Raw genomic sequence first — 27,418 nt, 5'->3', positions numbered from 1 at the left:
AGTGAAGACCTACATATGGTCAATTAAAAATTGCTCTTATAGTTATTATATCAAATTTATGGATGCAATAAAAACTTTCTTACCACATCTTCAATTAATTTGACTATAGTGTAAAATTTTGTTACAAAGAATTATTCTATAATGTGACTTATCTTTAACTGAGGATGGCAGCAAAGGAGTAAAAATTTTAGGGATTTTTAAGAATTTATGGCATGAATTACACCTAAGCTTTCATTGAAAACAGTCATAATATGCCACTTATTTCTAGTTTAAAGCATTCCACTAGAATTACTCTATATTTCTTTGTTTGTGGTATAATCTTGGGAAGTTCACCTAAGGGTAATGTGGTAAATGTAGAAAATTTTGGCTGATTGCAACACACGGGGACTATATTTGGCCTTCCAAAAAAGGATTACTTGGTCCAAAAGTTTTAGCACGCAGCGTCTGGTTTTCAGGATAACATCATGTTTTTCTACAAACTCTAGTCAAAGTTCTGGCTAAGTAGCATCTGAGTATTTGCAGTATTTTTGACAGCTTTTCTTGCCCACGCAACACTGCACTGTCATCATGCCAAGGGTATTCAGTTAATACCTATGAATAGCCTACACCCTTTTGTAAGCTAGAGAAAGTGAGGCCTTTGTGGGATGGGAATAGATATGAACACAAACCATAATTAATGAACACCCTGTGTGGATTGCCATGAAATAATAGCTTCAAGGACCCTTCAAATCTAATCTGGCATCAAACTTTCAGTGTCAAAGCAACCTCTTGGTAACAACTTGAGTTAATTTGAAATTCGATAAGTTAAGGAAAGTATATGAGCTTTCTTTTTACCGAATATAACTTAAATTCTAAAATATGGAAACATAGAAAAATAACCTTCACCATGGTTTTGTGATTGATGATTTCAATAGAAAACTGTTCAAAAGTATTTAAAATACTGATTCAGTATTGCATAATCTTTGAAAGCTTTTATTTTTAGTGTCCCTTGGTAAACTCAATTCTCTAATTATTCTTAAAGAACATATATGTATGAGTCCTTAATTTGGTTTCAATGACAGCAACAACAACAACAAAAAAAAAAGGTCTCTGGATCAACACAGGTCTGGGTTTAAATTCTGTATCCCTGACTTGTATTAACCATTTTAGATGTCAAGTTTCTACTCCTTACATTGGGTTAATACAGGTTCCCACTATTCCTTTTTCACAATTGTGAAAACCAAACACAAAACCAATGGAAAAAAAAAAATTTTTTAATTTGGCAGCAAAACCTGGCCTGATCTGAACCCATTGTCTGCAAACCTGCCCAGAACTGACATGAGATTACATATAACTTTTACTTGTTTCATCCTGTGTAGGTATGCATACTTTTCACCGAGGAAGTATTAACACTGTTGATTGCAGGGACATACCTCAGACCCTAAACCTGGAAGATTTCTGAATTCTGAGATACATTCAGCCCAAGGGATTTCATATAAGGGATTATGGACTTGTCATACCAACTAGGAGTATTGTAAGAAAGCGATGAAAATGAATAGAGTGCCTGGCACAAAGTAGGTATGCTGCAAATATACATTCCCTTGTTCTTTCACAGATAAATATCCTCTGCAAAATTATATTCACATTAGATGATTTCTTTCCTCTTTATTCCATCCCTCCCCCCAATAAAAATGTGACGACATCATTAAAAAAGAATAATTCCAGTTTAGGTCTATAAGATGTAATAAACAAACTGCAATCATTAATTTTGAAATGATTCCATCACAATATCACAATTTTTTAAAAGGCTATGCCAGAGACAACTTCTAATTGCCTTACCTCATTGGATCCTCCAAGGATGTGCAGGATATTGGGACCAACACACAATGGAAGACCACTGGTAAAGTGAAATGCTGAAAAGAAACAAACAAACAAAAAAAGTAAAAAGTTAAACAATGGAGAATGACATTTAGAAGGAAAGCCTAACTGTTTCAACAGTCTGACTAAAAAGCATGAATAAAGAGAATGGGCTCCAGGGCACATATTTGGAAAACATCTAAACCAAGGTCAGTGAGAGAACTATTTAACATGATACTAGAGTAAATAACCTTATTCTTATCTATCAATTCCAAGTGATGATAAGACCAATTTATTTCTGCTTTTAAGTTGAGAATTTTCCAAGTGTACCTTGGCTATTGCCTTATTCTTATGAGGCTCGAAATGTTGTTTACTAAGTCTGAATCAATTGTCTGAAGACACATAATGAAGCAGTGATATCAGTAATGTTTATTTCATCAATGGAGTTAATGCTCTTTTCATAAGTGTGAGTAATAGGTTAAAAATGTACAAAGAGAAACTTGGGAAGGAAATTAAAACAAATATTTTCTGCAGACTCTTTATTTCCAGGCATTTAGCAATTATGTCAGTAATATTAGTGTTTGGCCAATTAACACTTCAAAAAGAGCACCAGAAAATCAATATAGAAAAATTCATACTGTCAAGAAATGGGGCTTGTAAACTTCTTATCTCTCCCATAGAGGAGATGGAATATTACACTACACACATGAGATTTTCATTGAAGACTAAATTTCAATGTTATAAAGATATCTCTCTCTCTCAAACAACATTGACTTGTACAAATAATCTAACTATAATTAGAGGAATATTAACAAGTGCTAATATAGTAAAAATTCAACAAGAGCATTTTATATCATGGAGAGAGGATGTTATGACATATCCTCTTAATTTTCCTTTACAGACTGTCAGGAAAATCTTATTGTATCACTCTAGAGTAAGCTAGTAGATGGCTGTTTATGAGGATATCAGACCTGGTCTAAAAAGAGAATGAAAGTCAGATGTTTGTGGGAGAAACACAATGCAAGAAGGCAAAGTAAAAGACATCAGCCCTATCTGCAAAGAGATTTTATAAAAAACAAATAAAAAAGTTGTCATCAATACCCATCAGTTCTTTGACTTGGTGATTCACAGACCCCTAAAAAGCGTCCCTTTATACTGCTAAGAAAGTCTTAACATGCACTTTGAGAAATAGTGTTCTGTATCAGAGTGATAGTTAGATTTGTATGTCAATTTGGCTGGCTATAGTTTTAACCCAGCGTTTTAATCAAACACTAATGTAGGTGTTGCTATGAAGGAATTTTGTCCCTGTGGCTAACATCTACAATCAGGTGACTTTAAGTAAAGAAGTTGACTTTGGATAATTTGGGTGGACCTCATCCAATCAGTTGAAAGCCTTGAGAGCAAAAACTGAGGTTTCCTGGGGATGAAGAAATCCTGCTTCAATTGCCTCAATACCGCAACATTAACTCTTGCCTGAGTTTCCAGACTACTACCCTGCCCTACAAATCTCAGTTTTGCAAGCCCTCAAAATCATGGGAGCCAATTCCTTCATCCTGTTTTTCTGGATCACCCTGATGCATATCACTTTCAATCACTACCAATCATAGAAAATTTAAAATGCCTGACAGTACCTTTCTTGGCATTGCTCTGTATATGAGCATAAAAGAAAGTTTGAAAGTAAGCAGGCCCAGGATTGAATTCTAGCTTGCTACTTTCATCTGGGTAAACCAGATGAGTCAATTAGTCACTTTCAGACTCAGTTTTCTCATCTATAAAATGGGGATAATGACACTTACCTCAAGGTGTGGTTGTGAGGATTGATGAGATAAAATATGTAACAAGCACTGAATAGTGGTAGCTTTTACTCTAGTTTCTGACTCTGGATTTGCTAGTTTTACATCTGTAGTTAAGATCAGTAGAAGGCAGGGCAGTGAGCACCTTGGAGCATCTGTCACAGGAGCATGAGCAAGCCTATGCCTTCTTTAAGCTAAACTGCCTACGCTAAGCTTCTTGCTCTCTTCTGCCTTCTGGTACACTCTGCTTTGAACTTGGTCTGTTTCCATGTGATTTTATTCTGATACAGGTTTGTCCCAGTTCTACTTTTGATCTCCCTAATAGGCTTTGACATCTGAGCTCAGTTCTCTTGGGTTGGACTTTTTTCCTGTCCCTTGTTTAGCTTTATTCATTTGTTGTTATTGTTTTTCCTGATGGAATGCAGCTAAAATGTAGCTCAAGATGCATAACATTTTAAAGTAAACTTCATTTAAGTGCATTAAATTAAAGCTTATAAGTCATAACTTATCCTTGCTTAACATTTCATTATGCAAAATCCTACCTAGATTTTTAATATTTGAAGTAAATGGAAAATCTGCATGAGCTAAACATAAATCACGTGTGTATACTAAGGAGTAGGGTATGTTCTGTGTAATCTTTGCAGTGGTCACATACCATATATGCACAGATGTTCTAATACATAATGTTTAAGTTATGTATACATCTGACTATATATCCAAAACATTATTTTTATTAACAGCTACAAAACAACATTGATAGTCATTTCAACATTGACAGTATTCTCTGGTTTCCTAGGAAATGTCTTCTTTATGGTGAGCATTTTGCTTACTATGGCTAAAATAATACTAATAAGCAATTTATTTACCTTAAGATATGAAGCAACCAAGAGATTCATAAAATTGCTTCATCATTCCCTTCTTATTCTTTCTCGTTATGTATTCTTCTAGCATTATTATTATTATTATTATTATTTATTATTTTTGCAAATTCAATTCTAATTAATTAGAATATTCCTATGCACACTAGCTAGGATTTGTCCAATAAGTAAAATTTTCCTTTGGTGAAAGGATTCCAAATCTTAAACCAAAAATGTTATATTTAATGCTAAACCTTTAGCATTAAGGTTTAATGTTAAATCTTTGGTTTTAACCAAAAAAATAATAAAAATTTATTTTGTAAGTGAAATAAAAATATTTAGAGTAAGGTGAAATGAAACATAGTAATATAGCTGAAATCATTTAATTATTAAAATTCATTGAAGAGATCATATTTTTATGTTCTAAAATAGAAAATAAAATAAAAGAAAACTGTTTTTTGTTTTGTTCTCTTTTGTTTTTTTTCCTGGGTCAAGAGCTATCAGGTGTCCTTTGGCCTCCAGGCAATAGATTAATGTAAAGTTTGCGAGATGGGTTTTGATGGTAGGAAAACAGTGGTGGCCAGGATTCAAAACTAATTGAATTGTATTTTCCCAATTATTACTTTCCCCAGAGATTTCCAAAGGAATTTAGAGTATATAGAATATATATGACACTGGGAACATAAGATTTATTAAAAAGAAAAAAATTGTACTACTTTTCTTATTTGAGAAATGGTTGATGATGGTTTATTTTGCCTTGCTTGTTCTTATTAGGACACTAATGTCATTAAAAATAATAATACTAATAAATCTAGGGAATTGCACTTCTGGCCAAGATTCAATAACAAGGACTGAATTTTCTCTCCTGCATAAAACAACCATTAAATTAACAAAATGTATGAAAAAGTGATTTGCAAGACACTGGGCATCAGACAAAAGGTAGTGATCTCTGGGAGAGAGAAAACAAACAAGGCAATCATTGCAATTAACTCAGTTTATGGATGTGATTGAGTTTCCAACTGTTCGGCAAGAAGGGGTATCCCAGGCTCAATGCTGTGGAGGCCTTGAGTGGATGAGACCAAGTTAAAAGTCCATGGAAACCAAGGCACCTAGAGTTCCTAGACAGAGTACTAGAGAGAAGAGAACGGAGCAGATAAATAACTCTGGAAACCCGTGAAGGGTCTCACTTGAGTATTCAACAGAATACTGATCAGGGCATGCATACATGTGAGGGAACTTCCCAAGGCTGAGGAAAGAGTCCTTCAAAGAGCTAGCAGGGTTGGTTCCACTAACCACATTGAAAAGCCTCAAAACTTATGGGGCGCTGGGTAGAGTACACAAAAGAGCCTTGCCTTTGTAGGGTGAGTAATTTAGTTCTGGATGAAGCATACCTCTGGTTCCACCTACAAAAATTTAAAAAACAGAAACCTGAAAGGACCAAACTGTTTCCAAGTAAAATAACTGTGTCCCATAACAAAGCACAAGTGCATTTATAGGATTATAAAAATGTCTAACCCCATAAGATCAAATCACAATCACTGGCAATAAAAAATTACCAGACATGTAAAAGGTAGGAAAGTGTGAAACATGAGAAGAACAATCAATTGATCAAAATTGACTCAGAAGTGACAGAGATTGTAATTAATACAGAGATATTAAACAGTTATACTTATATTCTATGTTAATAAAAAGAAAATTAAGTAGGGAAATGGAAGATATTTTTTTATAAAAAATCTAAATTTCTGACCTGAAAAATTGTACTAGAGGAGATTAAGGTTAGATTAAACTTTTCAGAAAAGATTAGTAATAGAAACTACCCAAACAAGTACACAGAGAAAGATAATTTAAATAAATAAACACAGGATCAGAGGGACAGGTTCAAATATACATGTGATTGGAATTCCTGAAGAGCAGGAAGTAGGGCAGAAAATTATTTAAAAAATTAATGGTTGAAAAATTTCCAAATTTGATAAAACTATAAACTCATATACCCAAGAATAGCAATAAACCCCAAGTATGGAAAACAATATGGACGTTCTTAAAAAAAATTAAAAGTAAAAATACCATTAGATCCAGCAATCCCACTTTGGGGTATACATCTAAAAGAAATGAAATCAGTATCTCCAAGAGATATCTACTCTCCCATGTTAATTGCAGCATTATTCACAAAACAACTTAAGTATCTGTCAACAAATGAATGGAGAGTGACATCAGAAGCATGGTGGCATGAGAGGTCCCCCTGATCTCTGCCCTTGAAGTTACAAGTTGAACAGCAATAATTCAATAATTGATTCTCTGCTTAACACACAAACATGTCTTAGAGAACCATCCATCAAAACATCTGAAGATGGGAGAATAGGGGCAAACAGGGGAGGAGGAAGGGGAAAAGAGCAGAGACAGGTACCACAGAGGCAGTTCAGAGCTCATAGCAGGTCTCCAGAGAGGGGAAGATCCAGGCCACAGGTGCACCTCTCTGTGGTCCCAAACAATCCTGCTGAGTAATCACATATAATATGGTTGAACCCAGCGATTAAGGCAGAGACCAAATACAGAAGTATGACAGCTGTGTTCTAGCAGCCACCATTGCCAGGCAGAAAACAAAGCCATTGAGCCAGGCTGCCTCCCCCCACCCTCCCAGAGCTCACCTCCCCACACTTTCCCAGAGCTAGCATGAGGCCCCAGAAGAAGCTGTAGTGGTAAGTATTGGGTTATAAAGCAGAATATCTACAGCCATGAGAACTAGAGAGACAGTACCTGAGTGGCAGACTCACAGTATGGCTAATCCCAGTGATGAGGGTGGAGATACAGAGGTGAGGCAGCTGAGGTTTGGCAGTTGCCATTATTGGCAGGAGAACAAAGCCACAAACACACCAGGAGCTCTCCCAGTCCACCCCACCCTAACTTTTCATGGTTTATCCCAGCAGGGGCACCTGGGACACAGCACTGCATCAAGCTGAAGGGGCAGCACTGGGATTTCAGGGGCTCAGAACCCCATCACCTATCATATTCTCCCATGGGGGTGGTATCCTGAGACAGAGGGGGGCCTGGTCACAGAGAAGAGGTCCACCTCCCCAGGGAATACAAGGCATTTCCCACTGCCCAGCAGAGATCTGAGAGTAATGCAAGAAAAAATAAAATACGTGTGCTCCAGCATCACCCACTGGAAAACATAAGAAAGACCTCTTTTTATTAACCTGCTTATAGAGTTTACTCCCATAAATGCCTAGGCAGAGAAATAATCCATGAAATACCATGGACAACTAAGGTAACAAGGCAGCTCAGAGAGAAAATGAAAACTGTCCAGAAAATAAATTTAAAGTCATAGAAATATGTGTCTTAAATGACAGAGAAGTCTAGGTTGCAGTTCTGAAAAAACTCAACAAGATGCAAGAAAAGTCAGATAGGCAGTTTAATGAACTCAGAAATAAAATCAACAAACAAAAGTAATACTATGCCAAAGAGATTGAAACTTTAAAAAAGAACCAAATAGAAATTCTGGAGCTAAAGTACTCAATAAAAGAGATGAAAAGTGAAATAGCGAGCTTAGGAAATAGAGCAGACCAGGTGGAGGCAAGAAATAGTTATATCAAAGACAGCAACCTGGAAAGAATGTAGAGGGGAGAAGAGAGAGAATTGAGAGTAAAAAGCAAATAAAATAACTCTACAAGGACTATTTGACACCATCAGAAAGAGCAATATAAGATTAATGGTTATTCCAGAAGCAAAAGGGAACAAAGAGACTATTCAAACAAATATTCAGTGAGAACTTACAAAATCTATAGAAATAACTAGGTTCTCATCCAAGAAGCAAACAGAACACCTAATTATCTCAATCCAAAAATGCCTCTAAGGCACATTATATTAAAACTGTCAAAAGCTAGTGACAAAGAAAGAATTCTCATGGCAACCAGGAAGAAGAAGATGGTAACCTACAAAGGAAAACCTGTTAGATTATAAACTGATTTTTCAGCAGAAACTCTACAAGGTAGGAGGGAGTGGAATCAAACATTCAAACTATTGAAAGAGAGAAACTACCAGCCAAGAATAATGTATCCAGCAAAGTTATCCTTTAGATATGAAGGAATAACAAAGACCTTTCCAGACATATAGAAGCTGAGGGAATTCTCCACCAAAGTCCTGCATGACAGTAAATACTAAAGGGGGGTACTCTACCCAAAACAAAAAGACAAAAAGATAGAAAACTATGAGTAAGAAAACTATGAGTGAATTAAAAAAATGTGGTATAGCGGGGTAAGGAGTAATTGCCACTTCTGCGGCAGGAACTGCAAGCTGGGTTTGTTGTTCTTCACTTTCCTCTGGGCCTGTGTCTTGGCACTCACTGCTGCAGTGAGCTTCCTTAAAAGTTTCCTGCTGCTGGGATTGGCTGAAGGGGTCTGGAAGCAGCAGCCAGATGCCGAGGCTGTGCTAAATGGGCAGGGCCTTGGCACTGGCACTCTTTATATTACAGAAAGCCAACTGTCGTGGTTAGATGGCTCTGGATTAGGATTTTCACTGAAATACCCCACCTTAGTTTTCATGCAGTGTCCAGGGACCTGTATGTGTATCCATGAGAGCACTTGTATATTATAGTGAATGCCAAATTTGGAGAAGAGTCATTGGAGAAGTGTCTAGAGAATCTATGCTGATAAGGAAGAGGAAGACAGTGATGATAATGGTGAAGAAATCACTGAATTTAGATTTCTGCCTAGTGATAAATCAGCATTGGAGGCAACGTTCACTGCAATGTGTGAATGCCAGGCTTTGCATCCAGATTCCGAGGATGAAGATACGTATAATTACAATGGAGAAGAATATGATGTGTAAGCACATGAACAAGGGCAGGGAACATTCCTACATTTCAAACCAATGAAGAAGGATTATCCCATTTAACAGTAGAAGGCCAGATCACAGTGGAGAGATGAAAAGGAATGCTTTCTCAGTCTGTGAGCAGCCAGTATATATGACTGGAGTCCAGAAGGAAGATTCAGTAAGAGATTATGAAGATGGCATGGAGGTGGATACTTATACCAGAAGTTGTGGACGGTTTGAGGATGTAGGTGTTGCTCACTGAAAATGATTTTACGCTGCTTTGGGATTCTGCTCAAAACTGTAGGAGAGAACTTGGTGCCTTTTCTACTGTGGAGTGGGTGTTGATGAAAGTATTTTTCCTTCTCCAAAATTTACCTGAACCAGCTCTTTCTTGAGACAGACTACACTGAGACAACAACTTGTCACCAACAGAAGAAACTATGACCTTTATTAACAACAGTGAATTAACATAACCAAGAGGGCATTTGTAGTTTATCGTTTACCCCCAAACTTTCTGTGTCTAGGTACCCTCCAAGTAGGCCTAAAATTCCTGCCCTCAGTGTATGTATGTTCCATAACCTAGCAGGGCTGTGTGGTGAAAATGCACAGGCACGTGAAGTTTTATATAAACTGGATGGGAGAGAGGCTGAAGCTAATATACACCCCTTTAGGGCCTAAGGATACCCTATCCTTTAAAAAGAAAGACAAAGAGATCTCAGAGAAATCCTGGCCTCACCTAATTCTCCACAGAGGTAATGATCTTTTTACTAATTTGGATCACAGATTAATGTATTCAGGCATCTCTTGGGAGCCTCTTTGGAAACATCCCAGCCACACATACTACCACTAACGCAAATGCTTTTAACTAGCTTTTGCTGCATTCACCATGTTTCACCAGTTTTTTCTGTTATGGCCTTTAGGTCATATCTCTTAATTTTCAGCCTCTTAGGCCAGTTTCTGTAACAGAACAAGTGAAATTGGGGTAAAGTCCTCAAAGTGCTTCAGATGACAATTTATTTTTTGCCTTTGTAATTGCTTAACAAATAAATCTTGGTTTTCTATATTATTGTACTCTCATTCTTGACTCAAACCATTAATGAGAATTTTTTTTTTAATTAATGCTGGCAAAAAAATGAAAAAAAAAATAAAGAAAAAGAAAATGCAGTATATACACACAATGGGACATTATTCAGCCATTAAAAAAAAGAGAAATCTTGTCATTGGCAATAACATGAATTAACCTGTTGAGCATTATGCTAAGTGAAATAAGCCATAAAGAGAAGGAAAAATACTGTAGTTTATCATTTACCCCAAACTGTATGGTATCACTGATATGTGGAATCTAAAACAAAAGTTTATTTTATACAAACAGATTACAGAATGGTTGTTCCCTGGGACTAGCAGTTGGGGGAAATTGGGAGATGTAAATTGGTTGTAGGCTGAATAAACTCTGAGGAGTTTATGTATTGCATGGTGAGTCTATAGTTAATAATATGGTGTTGCATACTTGAAATTTATTGAGAGCAGATCTTCCCACCATACACACACAAAATAGTTAACTAAGTGAGGTGATAATGTGTTAATTATCTTGACCTTGGTAATCATTCCACAATGGACACATATATCAAATCATCACATTATGGACTTCATACAATTTTATTTGTCAATTATTCCTCAATAAATTTTGGGGAGGGGGGAACTAAACCCTAAGTAAAAGAAACTCAAAGAAAATTAATTGAGATCATAATTAAATTACTCAAAAACAATGATAAAGAATAAAATTAAAAGCAGCAAGAGAAAAAGGACATCTTAGAGTCAAAGATAAAATTGACAACAGATTTCTCATAGGAATCAATGCAACCAAGATGACAGCTTGACACCACCTTTAGAGTGACAAAATAAAAATCTGTCAACATAGAATCCTAGCAACAGTATCCTTCAAAAAATGAAGACTAGATACTTTTGTAGATATGCAAAAGCTGAAAAAAAAATTAATTACCGGCAAATCTACATTACAAGAAACTTTAACATTCAAGCAAAAAGCAAGTGATACTAAATAGAAATTGGATCTATACAAATGAATAAAGCATACCAAAGTCAGCAATTACATAGGTAAATAGACAAGATTTATTTTTCATTATTTATTTGTATAAAGATAATTGAATATCTAAACAAAAATAACAGTGTGACATAGGTTTTCTAAAATATGTAAAATTAAAACGTGTCAACAATAAAACAAAAGTTAGGGGAGAAAATGCTAGTGTAAGATTTTTAGGCTAAATGTGAAATAGTATAATATATCATGTATATAAACTATGAAAAGTTACAGATGTATACTATAAACTCTAAAACAACTCCTGAAATAACCAAACATGGGAGATAAATGGTATCATAAAATGTATTTAATTAATATAATACAAAAGAAGGCAAGAAAAATGGGAAAAGGAAACAAAAGACAGATAGAAAAATAGAAAACAAATAACAAGATGATTGATTTAAACCTAACCATAATAATCATGCTAAATATAATTGATCTAAATACTACAAACCAAATCAGAGTTTATCAGATTGAATAAAAAAGCTATACCTATTTTTCATAATATTCCCTTACTATATGTGTACTATATTAAATATAAACTCTGTAATGATGCTATCTCTCTAATTTCTGATATTTGTAACTTTGTATCCCGTTTTCTATTTCCTGAACAATCTGACTGGAGTTTTATCCATTATAGTGATTTTCTCAAAGGACTAACTTCTAGTTCCAGTGATTTACCATTTTCTGGGGGACAGTGAGGAATATGATTGACTTCACTCCTGTGATTAGGCTGCATTATATGATACCAGTGACGGGATATCACAGATGTAGTTAAGGTCTCAAATCAGGTTACTCTGAATTAACATAAGTGAAATTATCCTGGTTAGACCTGAACTGATCAGGTGACCCCTTAAAAGGGACCATGCAGAGACTTCATCAAAGATTCAAAGCATGGAAAGGATTCTACTGCTGGCCTTGCAGGAGGTAGGATGCTGTGTTGTAAGAGACTTTATGAAGGGGGCCATGTGACAAAGACCTAGTGGCATTTTCTAAGAGCTGAGACGTTCCTTGCTGAAAGCTTAGCAAGAAAACATATCCTCAGTCTTATAGCTGCCAGAAATGGAATTTTTCAAATAAATATTAGTTCTCTTATATATTGCTGGTGGGAATGTGAAATGATACAACATATTTGTAAAACAGTTTGACAATGATACATAGAGCTACCATATGATCCAACAATCCCATTCCTAAGTATTTATTCAAGAGAAACGAAAGCATATATTCCTACAAAGAATTGACCATGAATGTCTATTACAAGTAACTTCATTGTAATAATCAAAACCAATATAACCCAAGTGTCCATCAGCATGTGACTGGTTAAAGCCACAGTTATATCTCCACACAACAGTTGCTTCTTAGCAATGCAAAAGAATGAACTACTGTTACACACTGTAACATAATTTAATCTCAAAATAATTATACTGAGTGAAAGAACCTAGGCTACAAAAAAGTACACATTTTATGATTCAATTAATATAAATTCTAGGATATGCAAGGTAAAGTACAGTGACAAAGGGAGGATTAGTGGTTGTGTGGGGACCAGGGAGGGGGCTTTTAGGGTGGAGGTGTCAGGAGGCAGGAATTAATGAGTCACAGGAGGCTTTTGAGACAGGTATGTTCTTTTCCTTGATTTTGGTGATGGTTTCATGGTCATATTCTTACGTAAAAATATATCAAATTGTACACTTAAGTGTATGCTGTTTATTGTATTTCAATTTTAACTTTATAATACTGCTTATAAAGAAGAATTCTGTTTTGTTTCAATCCCTGAATTTTCTGTTTTTCAGTGAAATCTTCAAAATAAAAATAGAATATAAAAGCAACGATTTGGTCTATACCAGAATTTGGCTTAGTCTTGTGAAATGGTGAAACCAACCATTTGCCTTTACCTTTTGCTTGACATTTGGAACTGATAAGCTGAATTTAAGTTTCTTTCTTTTCTTTTTTTGTTGTTCTTAACTGAACTTATTTTGTATTATCAATGATTGTGAAATCCTGTGGGTTGCCATCGATCTTAATCTCAGGAACTAGTTATGTCATGCAGATTTATTGTTCATATCTGACCACGCACTTTCAGATTTAGGTACACATTCTAAATATAGCTTAGAATGTGCTTCATATATTGGAATTGTAGCAGTTGAATGATGTATATTTAAATGTTATTGCAAGAGTGAAATCCATAATTGATGATGATTATGAAAGCTATGGATTTTATGTATAAATTATTAAAAACTTTCAAGTTGTCAAATAAGTAGCAAAACACACTGCAGTTAACATATGTAAGAAGGTAAGTATGGATGGAAATTCAGCTTTTGTTACCATGAAATCCAATTTAATTGTTCTTCTGCAACACTGCTATATCCAAGATATATTGGTAATTTTTTCCCCAAATAATTATGTGAAACAGAAAATTCAAGAATAGAGTAAGATAAAAATAAACAACCTAAGTGAGGGCAATAATCTTAAATTTGTTGCTGAAAATACTTAAAAAGCATTTTCTTCAAACAAGGCAGAAAGCTTTAGTGTGTGGTATTGCAACAAAGAAATTGTGTCATTATCATCAACCCAATCTTCAACTTCCAGAATTAGAACTGAAATAAGCCTACATTAGTCACTATTTTTATAGAGAAAAAGGGGAATATAACATGGCTGTGGAAACATTACTCTATGGAAATCTACTCTGGACTTGAAGATGTGTGACCCTTGGAAAGTTACTAGCTCACTTTCTGCAGTTGTAATATGGAAAGAATAATGTCTACAATGAAACATGAAATTGTCTATGTGGGCTGACACTTTCTCAGCACTTCGCCCGTCAGCATACAGACTTGGTTAGCCATAATATTCGTTGTCCAGAATTTCTTCACTTCCCAACCACTGACCAACAATGTAGCTTTTATTTTTTAATGAAAACTTCAAAGTAGAAAAGAAAATGTTTTCATTGTTTCATAACTCTGTTTACTTATCAAAATCCACTTCAAGTCCCTCACCTTATTATGCCCACCAATTCTAAACTCTCGTATGATGAATTTGCCCTCTCACTTAGATCCTTACATTGAAAGACTGTCCTTAAACTATCTGATCCTCATTCTCCAAATCCTATAATTACCTATCTCTGTCCTCCTTTGAGACACAAACTAGACTCTGTCTAATTGGGGGCTCTTCCTTACTGCAGTAGGTTAACAAATATAGCTTTGCTTAACCATGGGTTATTCTGGGGGGCCTTTTGGAGAGTAAGCAATTAACATTCATAAACAGAAGAACTGTAACAACTTGGTCACCCATACTTGACACATAGCAGACTCCTGTGTAGATAAGATACATTCAGATTAAGCACCCTGAAGTGAAGGCCTCAAAATAGTCACAGACACCCATCAGATGGTATTTCTTTCCACTGTTAGTATGTGTGTGAGCACACATGTGTCTGCCTCACCCCAGGCTATGTCAATAATTAGCTTCTTATATCAGGCTGACTTGCTTATGAGAACCAAGACCACCAATATCCATAGAGCTAAAATATAAGGACTGAAGACTGATGTCACCTGGGTCAATGTAATTTACTTTTTTTTTTTTTTCTAGGAAAGAGTACATAAATAGCTTCCCTGTTTGATTCAGAAAATGCTTGAAAACCAATTTATTTGAACTACATAAGCTATAGTTCAATTTATTTGAACTATAAAGTTATAAATGCCCCCTTCCTCAGGATTGTACTTTCCTCACTAGAACCAAAAGTGAGAAGTAAATACAGGGGATGGTCTTGGCTTATTGTGGGGGGTGTTCTAATCAAAGATGGCCACCTCGCTGTCCTGACTTTCCATTTTGCTGTCTCTTCTCTCCAGCATCTCAGTCCCTTTACCAAACAGTCTTTGTGTGTCCTAGTCATTGTTCAGTGGACAAACCGAGTTCCTTGACTGTCTCTAGCTAAGTCTCTTATTCCCTTCTTACTCACTATGGTAGCAGCATAGTGACTCCCTACATGGGCTCAATGACAGACCACCCAGCATTGTTGGGATGATTAATTAAATGGATGAGTATATGTAAAGCAAGTAGAAGATGGGCAGTGTTTGCTATTGCAAGTTTGCTTAGCTAATTAAAATGTTTCAGTTCTATGATTTGCATAATTTCACGTAAAAGTCTGCAAGGAAGGGGACAATGGGAGGCTTCTAATTATGGGGGGGTGGGGTGGAGAGGAAGGCATGTATTCTTTTATTTTAAAATTAACTAAGTTAAAAACATATGAATGTACCTTGCACATAATATACGCCATAACATGTTTTCATGATTTGCAAAATAAGATTTAGAATCAGAAAACCCAAGTGTAAATTCCGGAATTTTAAGACCTTACACAACACAAAATTAATCTCTCAGCTTCATGGACTTCCTATGAAAATGGGTTTAGTAACGCCAAATTCATAGATGTGGTGCCAGGATAAGTGAAATAACACATACAAAGTGAAAATGACACTACATAAGTGAAAGATTAATTTCATTCTATTCCAGACATTCTTAAACACTTTCCTTGGGTCATTGAACGTATTTAATATATTCATTTAGAAGCCTAGCAAGGGTGCTCCATTTCAAGGTCTAAGTGATAGATTTTAATGGAGAATATAATGCAGGAGTCTATAGGGCTGAGCCTCAAGCAGGAGATAATAGAATGCAGGAGAATCCATAAAGCACAGTCTCCACGGCTTCAAACCTTCTGGCTTAAATGATGTCATATCATTTTATTCTTACTCCAGCTCAGTTAGAAATTTTTCATTTTGAAAGTGACTGAGGTTGGCATTTCTAATAAATTGTGTATTATCTCTTACTTCCTAACCTTCTTTCTTCCTATGTTCAAAAATATGAAAATACAAGACATAAAGGATCAGGCTTGCTGATATATAGACAGTTACAGGTAGATATAGACATAGACATAGCTATAGATATATATAAAGGCTGACAATTAAGTTTTCAAACTCATCCTACAAAAAGTGCTATATACCTCATTGCTGAATATCACTACAGTCACCTTTGAAGTATTCCCCTTGAGAAGCTATGCACCAATGCCAGCGCTTGGCCCACACTTTAAAGCACTTTTAGAACTCTTTTTCTGGAGTGGCCATCAGAGCTGTTGTCTTATTACCCTTGATGTCCTGAATGTCATCAAAATGTCTTCCTTTCAATATTTCCTTTATCTTAAGATAAAGAAAGAAGTCATTGGGGGCCAGATCAGGTGAGTAGGGAGAATGTTTCAATACAGTTATTTGTTTACTGACTAAAAACTCCCTGACAGACGGTGCCGCGTGAGCTGGTGCATTGTCATGATGCAAGAGTCATGAATGTTGATGAAAAGTTCAGGTTGTCTAACTTTTTCCCAGCCTTTTCAGCACTTCCAAATAGTAAACTTGGTTAACTGTTTGTCCAGTTGATACAAATTCATAATGAATAATCCCTTTGATATAAAAAAAAGTTAGCAACATCGTTGCAACATGTTCATGAACTTAACTGTCAGACCTTTCATAGAATCTCTTTTGATGATTTAAGCCTGGGGGCTGGAGCTGGGGAGGGAGGCTGGGGGCAGTGGTAGACTCCAGATTTATTACCTTTAAGTTTGTACAGCTACTTCCCTCACTTTCTCTCTCTTTTGGTGCTTGAATATGAATGTTAGATCTTTTACATCATGCATGATATCTAAATGGGGTAATGAATCCTACTGTATAACAACTAAAATTTGTTAAAAATAATTATTGTTTTAAATAATAAAATCTTTTAAATCATGTATGATATCTAAGTGGGGTAGTGAATCTTACTGTATAAAAACTAAAATTTGTCAAAAATAATTATTATTTTAAAATAATACAATATATTCCCAAATTTTTATTACTTGTTTACAAAATTGCTGCAAAATTGTAGGTTTGGTGAAAGGCTATTATATTATCCTAAGAATAGCTTTCTTTGAAAGTCACCACGAATATCACTTTAAATCAAACATCCCCTTGAATGTTGAAAATATTTTGTATCTCACGTTGTTTATGGAGTTCCAACACTCTAAAGCAGGGGTGTCCAAACTGTGGCCCACGGGCCAACTGTGGACCGCGATCCATTGTTAATTGGCCCGCAGCAAATTCCAAAAATATATTTAGTTTACTTAAATAAACCAGGTGAGACAATACGTACTGCACCTCGAGTGAGTTGCCTGGCTGTTTGTGTATTTTACCACATATGGCCCTTGGTGAAAAATGTTGAGAAAAGTTTGGACACCTCTGCTCTAAAGTTAAAGAACCTCACCTAGAACTCTTAAATTTTCCAAACAAAAAATCTCCCAAACAAAAAGAGATAGAGTTAATATGATGTTCAAAAATAAGCACAACTGAAACAGATTTAGTGTTTAGCACAGGGTTCCTGAAAGAGGTAAGATGGGAGTCCTAGTGAATATTAGTAAGTAAGCCTGAGCATGTGGGGAGAGAGGACAATCTCCACATAAAAAAGACTTCTGTGTATGAAGGGCTAGAGAGAAAAGAATGCATGACATAGGTGAGTATCTAAGTGAAGTTTAGGGAAATTAAAGCAGCAGGTATCAGTGGAAAAAAAGAAGGGATGAGTTGGAGAAGTTGGTAGGGACCAGATCACACTTTTAATTTACCAGCTCTATTAAGAAATAACCACTAGGAGTCATTTAAGTTGTGAGCAGAAGAGTGAGAGAATATCAAACTGTATTTCCAGAAGGTCACTTTGTGTGGATGATGAAGAATGGGGTGGAGGTGAGCAGACTAAGGCAGGATGCCCAGTTAGAGACAATTGTAGTAATCCAGGAGAGAGATGCAAAGGACCTACTCTAGAAAAATGTCAATGAGTTCAGAGAAAAATGTCCAGAACCCTGCGACATTTGGATGATAAAACTGACCAGACTAGATGATGGAGCCCATGTGAACTTTAAGGGAGGTAAAGGATAAGAAATAAGAAAGAATGTCAACTGTCTGGCATGAGTAATGGAATACAGGATGAGGTCTCTCATTGAGACAAAGAACACAGTAGGAGGTTTGGGGCAAGAAGATACAATGTCATGTTGGGACATGTTGCATTAGAAGCACTTCTGAGGTATCCAAAGGGGTTTTTCTAGTAAGCAGTCAGATATAGATGCAAAGAGAAAATCTGGGTGGGAAAGTGAGAAAATAAGAGGGCATGCAATGGAACTCTGGAAAATTCCAACGGATGAGGAGACTTTGAGGAGTATTCTGGAACAGGACTCGGTGATTAAAGGCACAAGAGGTTGAAGTGCATGCAAACAAGGAAGATGTGAGGAACTTTATGGAATTCTCTTGCTACATCAGATAACACAAGAGTGAAGAAACAGGGTTGGTGAAACTACAAAGGACAGTGTGGTGGCAACAGATGATAGACTATGGGAGATAAAAGACTGACAGCTTCTATTTTCTCTATAAATTAGGAAGGAAAATTATTGACTGACAGGGTTAACAGAATGGAGAAGGTTTCAAATAACTGCTCTGGAGACCTGGAAAATATGTTGAGAAGAGAAAAGAAGGATCGGGATTGCTGGGCAGTACTGACCACCCAAGTGAAATTAGAGTCCATAATTTTATTGTGACAACAATCTGAGCAAGTGACTATTTAGTTACCGTATAGTTCATTTAACAGCCCAGAAATATCTGTTTGATGCTTTCTTCTTCAAATAACAAAAAGCTAAATCCTGTGGATTAAAGAAATATAATAGTAGTTTATTTTTCTTCATATACAGAGAATTCTGTTTGTGGTGGCCACAGGACTAGCTTCAGCATCCAGTGAGATCAGGAATGGTGTGGTGATTTCCCGGGCCTGCTGCTCATGGTTAAAGACAGCTGCTGCAACTCCAGGCAGCACAATTGCATTTAAAGGAGGAAGAATGAAGGGAAGGATACAATTTTGTTTAAATCAAAAAAAGCCAAAGCTTCTGCAGAAACTTCCTGTTATGTCTAACTGGCCAGAGTTGTGTCATATGAAATTTATATATACAAGAGAACCTAGGAAATTGAGTACTTGCCTTTTCTATAAAAGGCAGAAAAGGGAGAAGAGAGTAACAAAGGGATTTTAAATTAGCCCAAACCATAGTGACATCCACATCAGACGTAAGTGTGGGGAAGGTGGCGAAATGGATTGACTCAGGTTCGGGTTTTTCAGGTGGATCCCATAGAAGACAAATAGAGCAAGAACACAGAGGAACAAGTAAGGAGTACTTGAACTGATAATTCGTGAAAGTTAAGAAAATGAAGACGAGAGGAGAATTCATCCCCGTGAGTAAACAGTAAAGAGCCTAGATGTCTTTAAAGTAGCCAAGAACGGAAGTAGTGATATCACCTAAGTGAAAGATCTGGATGGGATAGAAGTGTGGTCAGTGAGTAGGAGTCTGAATTCATGATCTCAAATGTTTGAGCTAGATTTTCAAGGTCAGTGGTAAAGTAGTAGAATTTAATCTTAACATGGAAAACAAGGAGAAGCCACTGCAAATTTTGTATGGATGAATAAGGAGAAAAGAAAGTAATATGAAAAGTGGTCTGTGAGTAGATTATTCTAATAGCAGTTTGCAAAGTGTTTTGGAAGTAACAAAGAATAGAGAGGCAAGTATGGAAATGTAAGTTAACAGCTTTTTGCTTATATGCTTTCATCCGAGGTTCATTCAAGTATTATAACATATAGAACTAGTGCTCAAAAAGATTCAGTTTTGCTTTAAAATTTATATGCTTTTTTCATGTCACAAAGTCTACCTTTACAATATGTCCCTTACGTGACAGTCCTGTTGACCCCAGACTGAAGCAATGGTTGATTCATTCCATGAGCATCCAATCCTCAAGCCGCATTGTCGGTGAGGCTGATGCTCAATTGTTGAGCTCTAAGACATGTCTTGGTGAATTAGACTGAGCAGATGTGGAAGCCCAGGGTATTTGTTTGTCTTTAATTAAGTGGACCTCCTCATTAAGGAATCACAACTTATTTTCAAAAGTGTAGTTTTGAAAGGGCATTGCATGGTGATGCCAGGTCACTTTTTATAAACCTTCACACATTGTCAAGAAACTGGTGTTTAATATAAAGTCAATAGTGCTTGTAATTATAGAAGAATTATCAGAGACCTGTCAGAGGTTAAAAAAAAAAAAAAAAGAAAAGAAAAAGCTGAAATTGGTTTGCATTTGCAGGCGTCCTGGATAGTTTCATTCAGTAGATTAGAGCAAGACTCTAATTTCCTGAGATTTTGAAATCATTATTTACTTTTGGTTTTAACAGGGAAAAAAATTCAATGCCCTTAATTAACATGCCAAGTCTGTAGATTTAAGGTAAATAGCAAATTTTCACTTTTTATGATATTTTTCAGAAAAAAAATAGTTTTTCAGGGAAAAACAAAACAACAACAAACTTTAGCTCTGAATCCATTTTCAGTGACAGAGATTGTATCAGCTCATCCACCTTCTTCTGTTTATTGGAGTATAAACTAATTGTTTCTTTGGCATGCCTTTCCCCAGATTTTATAAAGTTAATGAATGTAAGATGATGTAAAGGCAAGCTGCTCCGCCCTGGAAGCTCAAATCTTAAATGAGGTTGTCTGAAAGACTATTTTTATTAGATGAACTAGAAAGCCCTTTTCACAGGGAGATCTTATTTCTTTTAATCTCTCTTATTTGGTTGCTCCTCATGAGTTTTTCTAGAATTACGGATTGTCAGTTCAGTTTCTGTCTGTTTTACACTCTTTTCCCTAGTCTCGACTTTTATTTTTTCCATCTAAATAATTGAATCTTAACTACAATGAACCATTTTAACCAAACTTATTTTTTGGTAAAGTTTTCAACAACAGTACAATAAAGGAATTGGCAAAGTTGTAACTTTCGAAGTAGCGCTTTTTAGATAATAAGCTGGGAGAGGAGATAATAACTTCTGAGTACAAATTAGGCTTGTTTTACCCACTGCTATCCAGTAAACTGAATCATTACTGAAAAATCTGACCACCTCTCTCCCCTCAGCACTCTGCCGAGATCTCTCTTAAGCTACCACAGTAAGCCAGAGTCTCATCTCCAGCTTTCTGTCCATGTTCACCTGTACACTTATATGCTTGGCTGTTTTCCTCTGTTCCTACTGAATCCCAACTAATAAACTTTACAGCAAAATATTGTTTCCTTCAACTTCTGTTTCTGTCTTTACAACTTTCTGCCATCCTTACATCTACTGCAACCCTTTTTTCTAATTTAGCATGTTAGAGAAATTTCCAACAGAAAATTAAAATCTTTTATAAAGCATTCCCTAACTAAATGGAAGAAAAACATAGTTCAAAATGTTAAAATACATGTATAGCATGTGTGTGTTGTTCTAACACAACAGATTAAAAAGTGGGCGTTCCACCCATCCATTTGGAAAGTTAGCTAGTGTTATTTCATTTTGTTTTTACAGAGTTGGTTGATTTGGCAAATTATTTTATGTTCTAGGCAAGGCTGTGTTTTCATGTTGCCAACCAACTGGCCAATCCATTAAAGAATCACTAATGGATTGTTAATGTCAAGAAGATAAAATTTGTTAATGGGCTCTTTCATTTTTAAATTAAGATTTAGGGTGTCATATTTACATGAAAGATATGTGGAAAATATTTGTCTTTGCTATAACAAGACTTTTTAAGCAATGTTCTAGCTGTTACACAATTTCTTTAGATGTACAATTGTTTGCTTATGTTTCCATTTCTTTTAACTATTTATTTACAAAGAGCTTAGCAAATAGTAAATGCTTACCAAATATTTATTAGGGTGATAATGATATGCCTTTTCTTACCCATTATAGTAACAGATTTAAACTGCTGGTGTATCTGTTAAAATTTCTTTGCAGATTCCCAAATAATAAGCAAAGTCTGAGTCTTTTGTCTCCTACACGAAAATATTTCATTTTATGTGTTAACAGTGATTCATTCAGAAGGTCTTTGAGAAATATTGATTAGATAAACAGAAACTTTGTATTATATTTTTCTAATCTTTATAAATTCTTACATATTACGGAAACAAAAACTGAGCTTCTGAGAGATAAAATGAATTGCCTGTGGTCAAATAATTAACTGACAAGAATGTGTGAAGCCTGAGTTTTCTCCTCGTAAATTTAGAATAACATGGAAATATTACAACCATAGTTTGTTACTTCATTTTAAAGAAGCAAGAGAACACTTTGTAATGTATCCATGAGGGAATGTTTCATGAAGAGAGTGGCATTATTTAAATTGATGGGCAGGATTTCTAGAGACAGTGATAGTGCGTGTGTGTGTGTGTATGTGTGTGTGTTTGTGTATGTTGGTGTTGGTGGGAGTACAACCAAACTAAAAGGAACAGCATAAGCAAAAGCATAGAGATGGGCATATATGTGGCAAATTTACAGAGAAATAATCTGTACTTTGTATTAGATAATACTGGGGAATTCGGCTTTAAGGAAAAACTGATTTGAGATTCCGAAGTGCCTTAAATACAAGACAAGAGAGTTTAGACTTTAATTAGGAGGTAATAGGAGTAAATGAAAGTTTTGGATTTGAGGGGAAAATATGATTAGTGATTCAGAAATACTAATAAGGTCAATTTGAGCTGGGAGACATATGTAGAAGATTATTGCAGTAATGTAGGCTTCAGATGATGGATGGCTGAACTGGGTTGACCCAGTGGGATAGGCGAAGAAGGAGTAGATTGCAGGCGGGTCTGAACCGGGCTGACTGTGGCTTGTGAGGGAGAGAGCCAGAATCACACACATTTTGAACTTGTGAGACATGAAGAATCCTGGGCTCCTTTTTTAGAAATGAGGGGAATGTAGGGAATAGAAGCAGATTTGTGGAGAGAAAGTGAATATGCTTTGAGATGTAATTCTTTGGAGTTGGTAGGACATCATGTTAGCGATAGCTAGCAAGTAGTCATAGTGATGCAAGCGAGAAGCTGGAGAGATTGTATTTCTTTACAAAGTGGTTTTGTAATTCATTAGATATTTCAATAGGTGACTGCGTTAGTGACACCTTGTGCATTTCCACCTCTGCCTCTTTACATTCACCTGTGCTTCCCCAGCCCACAGAGCTTCTGCTCTCATTTCCTCCTTTCCAAACCCGAACTAAACCACACAGACTCTCCTCAAATATTTACTCTATCATAAAGTTTCCATAGTCACCTCAAAGTGTTACCTCCCTTGTTAATCTTTTAGAGACCTTTTTTTTGGGGTGGGTGGGTGTGGTAGTTTTAGGTTTATAACAAATTGAGAGGAAGGTACAGAGATTTGCCATGTACCTCCTTCCCCTATACAGGCATGGTCTCCTCCCTCACTAGTCACATCATTCACCAGAGTGGTGCATTTTTTACCAAAGATGGATCTACACCGACACACCATAGTCACCCAAAGTCCCTAATTTACCTTAGGGTTCACTCTTGGTGTTGTACATTCTAGAGGTTTGGACAAATGTATAATGACATGTATTCATCAATATATCATACAGACTATTTTCACTGCCCTAAAAATTATCTGTGCCTTCACTCATCTTTTATATGATTCAGTGTTTATTGAATTACTTGGATATGAGATAAATGTATTGAATTTTAGACCTTGAAGGGATATGAAGTTTTATATTTTGCTAGTAAATTTCTTTCTCATTTCCTGCAATAAGAAACAAACCTTGTGTATCAGCCCCGATTGCATCTATTCACCCTCAGCTCTTAGCAATGATCACTCTTCATATTTTAGGGGGAAAATGGAAGCTATCAGACAATTATGATCTCATCTTCCCATGACCAAATCTACTGATGAATTTTCTCTCTCTGTTTAACACAGTTACATCTGCTTGAGACAATTGTTTTTCTCTTAGCTTTTGTGAAAACACCTCCTACCGCACTGGCGCCTCTTTCTTTGACTCTTCGGCTGCCTTTTCCTCCACTGCACTATCTATAAATATGTTATTGTCATAGGATTGTTCTTGGTCCTCTTTCTCTAGATACACTCAGTCCTTCAAACATCTCAAGTCCCGTGGTTTTAGAATTCATGTATGTGGATTTACACACAATAATATCTCCAGCCCTTCGTGCTCCCTAGAATTAGGCTGGAACATCAAAATGCATACTTGACATTTCCACTTTGATGTCTAATAGACATCTGAAATATCCAAAACAGGACTGTACTCCCCCCAATTCCTGAAAGCCTATTCTTCCTCTGTTATTACCATTCTCAATTTATGGCATCTACATCCACACACTTACTCTAGTCATAAATCTGGGAATCAGCTGAGATGCTTTATCTTCCTTCTACTTCTAAATCTAATCTACCAGAAAATGCATTTGGCTCTACTTTAAATGTACATCTTAAATATGGGCAATTATCCCATTTTTCCTGCTGCCACACTCATCCAAGATGCTATTATCTATCACCTGTATGAGCGTGAAAACTTCCTAACCCATTTTTTATGTTTTCACTAGCCTAAATTATGTTCTGCACACTAAACCCAAAGTCACTCCATCATTAAACAGCTATTTATTAAGAATCCCCCAGGCATTAGGTACTGTCCTAAGCATTGGAGATAAAGCAGCCAACAAAACAAAATCAATTCCAAATCTCTGCTCTCTTTCCATTTGTATCCTTTTTTTTATTGTTTTTTTTTTTTTTTTTGGGGGGGACTCAGACAGTAAACAGACATATACAAAGTTATATAGTATTAAATAAGGATTAAAATTAAAGCAAGGTAGACAAGATAAAGCGTACAAGGGTGAGACAGACTATTATTATTTCATATAGGGCCATGAGAAAAGATTTGCTCATGAGGTTATATTTTATCTAAGACCTGAAGGAAAGGGGGAGTAAGTCATGCAAATATCTGGGGAAAGAGGCATCTAGGCAAAACCAACATTAAGAGCAGAGTAAGTCATTGCAATGCCTTTTGATTTTACATTAAACCAATGAAGCATTTTGAGCTACAAAACAAACTTTTTAAGATTAGAAGCATTGCCCTGGCTACTATGTGAAGAAGCAGGGGCCAGGGTTGAGCAGCAGGTCAGGGGAGAGGTTTGCCCTGCCACAGTCTGGGTGAGTGGTTATGGTCATTTGCACCAGCTTGCTATTGCTGTAGCGGGGACAACTGGTCAGAGTTCGTAAGTATTTTGTAGATGAAGCCTATAGGTTTTTCCTGGAGAGGTGTAGTGAGACACCAAGGCTCTTGGCTTTAGCAACTAGAAATGCATTTTTACCGAGATGGGGAATACCTTGGGAAGAACAGGTTTTGAGAGAGAGAATAGAATTTGGGTTTCCATCATGAGGTGTATGACAGACATTTAAATGGAGAAGTCTAGTAGATACTTAGATAAATCTGGAATTCAGAAAAAAGATAAGGACTGCAGATTAGAATTTATGAGGTGCCAGATTTCCAGGTGGTATTTAAAATTGATACTGGACACAATTATTTAGGGCCTAAATACAGATGGATAAGAGGGGAAGTGTGAACAATGTATCATGGGACACTTCAATATCTAGAAGTTAGAAAGATGAGGGACAATATATATTGACATTATTTCCTTATCTCTCGACTTGCTTATTGATGTAGCTTATTTCTATTTTGGCATAGGTATGGTGAATGCCTGGGTGTGATCCACTTGGTCTCTGCTTCTTCAACTTCCAGATTAATAATCAAAATGACTCATCCTTAAATTCATATTAATAAATGAAGGATTTACTGCCTTCAATCAATTTATGCTTAACAGGATTTTCAAAAAACCCGCTCAAATACCTATTAATGATACAATTAAAAATAAATACATGATATATTAGAGAATTGTACATATGAAACCTATGTAGTTTTACTATTGTCACCCAGTAATTTAATTTAAAATAAAATAAAATAAATAAGTGAGTTATTTAGAGAACTAATGATGTTTACTTATGAAAGTAATAGAACTTAACGAGTTTTTCAGCCTGAAATCTACTACCATTGGCTTGGGAAGTCCATTTCAATGTATCCATAAATTCACTGAAATTGTAAACAATATTTTGTACTAAGGACATTTTTCAGTGGAGAGGGATACATAGCTTTCTTTACATTCTAAAAGAAAACCATAAACCCTAAACTATGGTTTGTAAGCCACTTTAAACATACAACTTTTAAAACAATTCCACATTTCTTCCAAGTATAGGCCACTGGTAACTTTAAACGGTCAAATTTATATTCAGAAGACTTTGGGGATAAGGGAACAAAAAGAATAAGAATTCAGTTCTTTCTGAATTTCAACAACAGAACCATTCTGAAAGAAGCATGGTTAGTGTTATTAGAGGAGCAAACTGTTTGATTCCATGGGCTGCTAGGCACCATGTCAGCTCTCATTCTGTGGGTTACCATTTCAGTTTCTATTTTTTTCTTTTTGAAAAAAGGACTTAAGATTTCCTTCAGTTGATTTTGGAAAGCAACCTCAGGAAATATGGTAGAATGTTGTTTTTAATTATCATAAACTATACAAAACGCTTCAAGGTCTGACAAATCTTGCTTGTCTCCTCTGAACGATGTGCACATTGGCGTGGCAGCTTGGGGTAGAATGGAGTTTATGTCCTGGCAGAAAGATCAAAAAGTGAATAGGACAAAAATGAACGTCTGGGCCTCTGCACAATTGGTCCACCCTGTATTAAGACAAGCAGCTATTCTGTGCTTTGCACTCAAGGGGGTATTCTGCCACAGATTTTTCTTGCCAGTGTTTTTAGAATTACATTAAAAATAATAGGTATTAAGCACACCTCCAAATATTTGTTCCTTTGGAAACTAAGTTCTTATATTACCCCATTTTCCTCTTTTGGAAGACATTTATGTCTGACTTTACATTACTTTAAGAGAACACTCCCAGTTTCACAAATCTCTATTCTATCACAGTGACGAGAGCACTGAAACTAATATTTCTCAAAGCAACGTGAAATAGACGAGCTACTGAGCTTGCTGTTTATTAAATTTCGTAATAATATCCCAGCTGTTCTAGCAGATAGTCTTTAAATGCTATCTTTGGGGACCTACTGTGTTTTCATTTTTCTTTTGTTAG

General features: G+C 35.9%; 1 protein-coding gene and 1 pseudogene across 1 annotated transcript in view; one reads left to right on the top strand and one right to left on the bottom strand.

The window, feature by feature from the left end:
* The window catches only part of VEGFC (vascular endothelial growth factor C), a 190,756-nt gene that overhangs the window by 149,549 nt on the left and 13,789 nt on the right, over positions 1-27,418 (bottom strand). Inside the window, exon 2 of the mRNA XM_074329888.1 lies at positions 1,819-1,892. The gene's annotated coding sequence lies outside the window, so the exon portion shown is untranslated. The remainder of the gene's footprint in view (positions 1-1,818; positions 1,893-27,418) is intronic.
* Positions 8,723-9,557, top strand: LOC141571251 (methylosome subunit pICln pseudogene; annotated as a pseudogene).

This window comes from Rhinolophus sinicus, linkage group LG04, assembly GCF_036562045.2.
Source record: "Rhinolophus sinicus isolate RSC01 linkage group LG04, ASM3656204v1, whole genome shotgun sequence".
Classification (NCBI taxonomy): Eukaryota; Metazoa; Chordata; class Mammalia; order Chiroptera; family Rhinolophidae; genus Rhinolophus; species Rhinolophus sinicus.
Note: the sequence above shows the minus strand (reverse complement) of the source record. Positions and strands in the feature narration are given on the sequence as shown.